General features: G+C 44.4%; 1 pseudogene; it reads left to right on the plus strand.

The window, feature by feature from the left end:
- The first annotated feature begins 1,036 nt into the window (after positions 1 to 1,036).
- Positions 1,037 to 3,266, plus strand: LOC119508455 (annotated as a pseudogene).
- Positions 3,267 to 6,288: the final 3,022 nt, after the last annotated feature.

Below are 6,288 nucleotides of genomic sequence, written 5' to 3' on the forward strand. Positions count from 1 at the left end.
CTGGAACACCCCAGTGCTCAGAACATGCTGCTGGAGAGGCCAAGTCAGCCCTTGTCTGGGTCAAGAAGCAGTGAATAGATGTCTTTCTGGTGTTGGCCAGTCTTGGGCTTGTCTGCTCTGAGATCCACTCCTTGCCCTCCCCTGTTCTGTGTCTGTCTCCCAGGGGAGACAATGGCAAGTTGGGATAACAGGAGAAAGAGTGAAGCTGGTTCTCTCCCTCTCTCTTCCTAGCTCTGCCTTGGGTGGTGCTGGCAGCAGTGACTGTGTCTCCTCTATGGCTGCAGCGCCCACCAGACAGGTCTGTCGTGATTCCAGCCTCTTCCCAGTGACTCCAGGCAGCTCCAGGTGACTGCAAACATTTGTCTTCTCTCTTTGTCCCTCCAGTCTAGGTATAGCGTCTTCCTTCATTTCCTAATCTCTAGGTTCCCATCCTGAATCTTGTTTGGCTCCTTTTCTGGGCCATCCCTGAATTACATTCTCTCTGTTTAAGATCCCTAAGTTTTCCTGATTGGACCCTGAATGATACAGTAGCTCCCCATCAACCTTCCCTCTCCCAATTCTTTTAACTATACCATTTGCCCTTAATTTAATATCACGTTCTACTTCCCTTTCCCCTCCCCCACTCCCTCCCTCCAATTTTACCTTCCTTTCATGCTGCTCTATTTATCTCCTTAGGAAGAAATAGGAGCTGATACAGTCATTCACACAAAGATGTATATCCCTACTGAGAGTGTATGCATTTTTTAAAAGAATGCACAGGGACTCAGTAATGATAAACTCAAAGTGGTCCCTCACAGATGATACAATTTCTCTTCCCTGTTGTCCTTCAGAGGCCTACCCTCCCTTGCATACTGCCCCTTCTGATTTTGCATGAACCAGTGAGCATCGCTCTGCCCCACCACAACATTCTCTAGCCCTGACGTGTATCTTTGGCCCCAAGTGGGGCTGGGCAAGGAACGCGGATGGAGCACCAAGGCCTTTCCCTATTACTCTTGTACAGCTAGAATCACCTCCATGCAACTCTGGTGACCTGGGAATGGGGACTGGTAAGAGGAAGTACACTTCTCACCTTTGCCAAACCTTCCCAAGGATGGAACAGGTCCTTTCTTTAATTTCCCTCAGAACAACAGAGAACTGAGCATTCAGGAAAACAGAGAGTGTACGTGTTAAACATGAAGACTAACTCAGAAGTTTCCTGCTACTAGAAACAGTTTCTCCCCTCAGTCCAAGTCCTTCCACTCTAGTTCTCATTTTCTAACATCGAATTAACCTCTTCTCAGGATGATTTATGGAAGGAGGATTCACTCCCTTAGGTGAAAATACATGCACTAGCCCTAGAGCTTGCTTTAAGGCCCTAATAGGAAAATTCATCAGAACTCAATAGTCCAATATCAGCCATCTGTGGGTTTTGGTCTTAAATAACACACCCCAGGTAGTAAGGACATCAGTAGTCCAGTCCATGCCAAGCATGACGCAGGTCCTTTTCACATTCTCTCCTACATGTGGCTCAAAGCTCCTACTTGTTGATTATTCTGTCAATCCCCGCATCAACATCAACTCTTTATCCTCCATGTGCAAACTGTCAAATAACTATTCAAGAACAAAGGCAGCCCGGGGCCGGCGCGCCTCACCGCCGGGGCGCCCTCCCTGCTCTGTGACGCGGCGGCGGCCCCGGGCTGGGTCGCGGGTCTCACCCAGCCGGCCTCCTCCCGCGGGGCTCTCAGACCCGCGGGCCCTTCCGTGGCGTCCCTGCGACGCCTCTGCCCGCGGCTGGGGCTCTGCGTCCGCGCCGGCCTCTCGGGTGCTCGCGGAGCCGCCCGGCCCCGGCCATCGGGTGTGTGCGCAGCTTTTCCACCAGCACGCGTCTCCGTGTCAAATTTTATACAGATCCCGTGGAAGCTGTAAAAGACATCTCTGATGAGGCAACAGTCCTGGTCGGTGGGTTCGGGCTGTGTGGAATCCCAGAGAACCTGATCGGGGCTTTAGTGGAGACCCGAGTGAAAGAGCTCACCATTGTCAGCAACACGGTCGGGGTTGAGGACTTCGGGCTGGGCCTTTTACTGCAAACCAAGCAGATTAAACGCATCGTCTGTTCGTATGTGGGAGGAAATCCACTCTGCGAGCAGCAGTACTTAGCTGGTGAGCTGGAATTGGGCTTGACACCGCAGGGCACCTTGGCAGAGAAAATCCGCGCAGGTGGGGCTGGCGTGCCAGCCTTTCACACCAGCACGGGGTATGGGACCCTGGTTCATGAGGGAGGGGCACCCATCAAATACTGCCAAGACGGCACTTGGCCATCATCAGTAAGCCCAGAGAGGTGCGAGAGTTTCATGGCCGCCGTTTTCTTTTGGAGGAATCAATTACAGGAGATTTTGCTTTGGTGAAAGGGTGGAAGGTGGACCGTGCAGGAAACGTTACCTTCAGGAAAAGCGCAATACCGCTGTGGTAGAGGTTGGAGAAATTGTGGATGTTGGATCATTTCGCCCAGAAGACATCCGTATTCCCAGTAATTATGTAGATCGCCTGATAAAGGGAAAACATTATGAGAAGAGAATTGAGCGTTTAACAATCCAGGAAGATGAAGATGAAAAACCCTAAGATAATAAAAGGACACGAATCATCAAACGGGCAGCTCTTGAATTTGAGGATGGCATGTATGCTAATTTGGGTATAGGAATCCCTCTCCTGGCCAGCAACTTTATCAGCCCAAATATAACTGTTCATCTTCACAGTGAAAATGGGGTCCTGGGCTTGGGTCCCTTTCCATTGAAAGATGAGGAGGATGCAGATCTCATCAGTGCGGGCAAGCAAACAGTCACTGTTATTCCCGGGGCCTCCTTTTTTGGCAGCGATGAGTCGTTTGCCATGGTTAGAGGGGGGCACCTCCATCTAACAATGCTGGGGGCCATGCAGGTGTCCAAATATGGTGACCTGGCCAGCTGGATGATTCCCGGAAAGAAGGTGAAAGGAATGGGAGGTGCCATGGATTTAGTATCCAGTCCCAAAACCAAAGTGGTAGTCACCATGGAGCATTCTACCAAGGCAAATGAACACAAACTCGTGGACAAACGCACAATGCCACTGTCTGGGAGGCGATGTGTGAGCCGCATCATCACTGAAAAGGCCGTGTTTGACTTGGACCAAATGAGAGGCTGACGCTGATCGAACTCTGGGAAGACCTGACGGTGGAGGACATCAGAAGGTGCACGGGGTGTGCCTTCGCCGTGTCCCCGAATCTCAGGCCAACGCAGCAAGTTGCAACTTAAAGTGTGACGTAAAGCTTTGTCACTGGAATGTGTTTTTCATTTTATCACCATAAGATTTAATGGAGAGGAAATCAGGAATCACGTTTATACATTTCACAAGCAGTTTCACTAGTTTTCTCCTGGCATCTCAGACTTTCTACAGCTGGAATGACTGTTCTCTGAAGAGGGATATGACTTTCATTAAATAGAAGGCAAAATAGGAGCTTATCTTATATGTTCTGTAAGTGCTGAGAAAGCGCTCTGCTACCATCAGTACGGACACTGGATGCCCTTTCCACTTTCTGTGATATTTACATTAAATTATATGGAGTTTTAGATGATTGTATAGAAAGGATTTCACTGATACGCTTTCCCTCATGATTGAATCATGAAATGCAGAAAAATATGATGAGGGAGAAAATGACTCCACCCAGAGTATATCTAAGGAACCATTTCACTAGTACCAAGGAAAATATGGGAACATATATACAAATTTGGCCCTGTCTGACTTTCCTTTTCATTTTGTTGCAGTAATCTCCACCCACACATTCATTTTGTTGTTTAATTTTGTTTCCTTGTAGCTCACCTGCTTCCCCCACACTTCTCCCTGTAGCTAAATAGATGTCCCTAGAATGAAAGCAAGACCCTTTCAGTGGGACAATCAACTGGCTGATGGGAGAGGCAGGAGACAGTGCTGATATCCCACCAGGAAGTTTCCTCTATAAATAAACAAAACACCTCTGCTGTGTCAAAGCTGTGGCTTGTACAGCAGGAACACTAGATCTAAGTGATGAAGTTAGATGATCTTAAATCATAGTGTGCCTGTGTTATCCAGACCAGACATCTCAATCCTACCTCTGAATTCAAGGCTCAAACTTGTCCCCTTGGGTAATACTCCCTAGTTACCCAACAGTGGTCGAGAGAGATTTTATCCTGAGCCCATAGACTCACAAATTAAAAAAGAGAAATCTGTTAATATATATGTATAAAGTGCAGAAAGAGTCAATGGCACCCAGAGCAGAAAGAAGGCTTGGGTTGAGATGGGGGCAATATTTAGCCCTGGCACGGCTGGGGAGGGCATAGGAAGCAGGGCTTGACCACCTGCCCTGGGATAGTTGGGGACAAGGTAACTGCCATGACATTTTGGGCCCAGTTGGGGCAGGCTCAGAAATGGGGTGAGGAGAATGGGGAGCAGATGCTATAATGCGTGCAGAATTTTTAACTAGGTTTAATTTAAATTTTTGGAAATGGATAGAGGTGATGGTAGCACATTGTAGTGATTATATTAACTACACTGAATTAAGTGTGTGATTGTGGTTGAAAGGAGAAGTTTAGAGTAGAATATGTCACTAGAAGGAAAACTAAAGGATAAAACATGGGACTGTATAACACAGGGAACCCTGTGGCAGACAATGACTGTGATTAATAGTACAAATATAAAAATGTTCTTTCATGAACTAGAACATTTATCTGTCACTATTATAAGGTGTTAATAATAGAGTGGTATATGGGAAAAAATACACCTATTGCAAACGATGGACTATACTTACTAATATTTTGATATTCTTTCATCAACAGTAACAAATGTACTACACCAATGCTAAGGGTCAATAATAGTGGAGATAAGGGGTATGGGATGATTTGGGGTTTTTTTTTGAGTAATGAAGATGCTCTAAAATTGTGGTGATGAATGCACAACTATGTGATGAAACTGTGAACCACTGATTGTACACTTTGAATGGATTGTAGGGTATATGAATATACGTCAATAAAACTGCTTAAAAAAGTAAAAAAAAAAAAAAAGAACAAAGGCAGAACTTCTTGTTTCTGCCTTAAATGACTAAAAAATGGGACAAAATGTATATAGCAATTGCCCAAGGTTGTGATTCTTGAGTGAAACCTTGAGTGAGCATTGAGTGAGCCCTACAGTGCCCCAGCTCATGGCCAGGACAGAGTTGCCCCCGAAATGAAGCAGGAGGAATAATACCCAGAACACATTCCACTTCCTAGAGTAGGAATGGAACGATCTCCTAACACACGAGGCATTAAGTGTAGTCCTTAGAATGGTATTACCTCAAGAGTAGGGCAAATTATCCTGAGATGAAAGCTATTCTGGCCCCACTTTAAAAAACTCAAAAGCAATCCTCAAATGGATAAAATTATTTTCAAGGTTTTAAACTGAGTTCCAGACAAAGCCAAAAATATTTGAAGGAATAAATTCAACAAACAACAACAACAACAAAAAACGGAACACAAAAGGTAAAATTCACAATGTCTGGCATCCAATTAAATATTGCAAAGAAGCAGGAAAATCTGGCTCATAGCAAGGAGAAAATTCAATCAATAAAAGGAGATCTAGAAATGACACAAATGACAAAATTAGCAGAGAAGGACATTAAAATAGCTATTATAAATATGCTCCATAAACTCAAGGAAGTAGAGGAAAGCATGGCCATGATAAGGAGTGAAATGAAAGATAAAAAGATCGAAATCAAACTATTAGAGAAGGAAATTAAAATGTCTGAGATGAAAAATGCACTGAACAGGATTAGCAGCATGTAATACATCATGAGGAAGTAGAGTTTATTCCTGGAATGCACGGTTGACTTAACATTGAAAAATCAATTATTAATTTACCATATAGAAAGACTAAAAAAGAAAAACCATGTGAAAATCAGAAAAAGCAATGTCAAAATTCAACATCCAATGATGATCAGAAAGTCTCCACAAACTAGGAAGAGCAGGAAATTTCTCCAACCTAAAAAAGGCCATCTGCTGAAAATCTAGAGCTAAAATCATACTTAATGGTGAAAGAGTGAATTCTTCCCCTTAAATCAGGAAAAATCAAGGATATATGCTCTTACTGTTTTTCTGGAGGTTCTAGCCATAATAATAAGACAAGCAATGGAAGACAAGATAAAAAGACAAGAAATGGAAATAAAAGTCATGCAGCTATGAGGAGGAGAAAATAAAAACTAGGTTTATTTACAGATAACATGGTTGTCTTTGTAGAAAATCTTAAATAGTTTGCAAAAAGGGTTAC

This window comes from Choloepus didactylus, chromosome 13 (genome assembly GCF_015220235.1).
Source record: "Choloepus didactylus isolate mChoDid1 chromosome 13, mChoDid1.pri, whole genome shotgun sequence".
Lineage (NCBI taxonomy): Eukaryota > Metazoa > Chordata > Mammalia > Pilosa > Megalonychidae > Choloepus > Choloepus didactylus.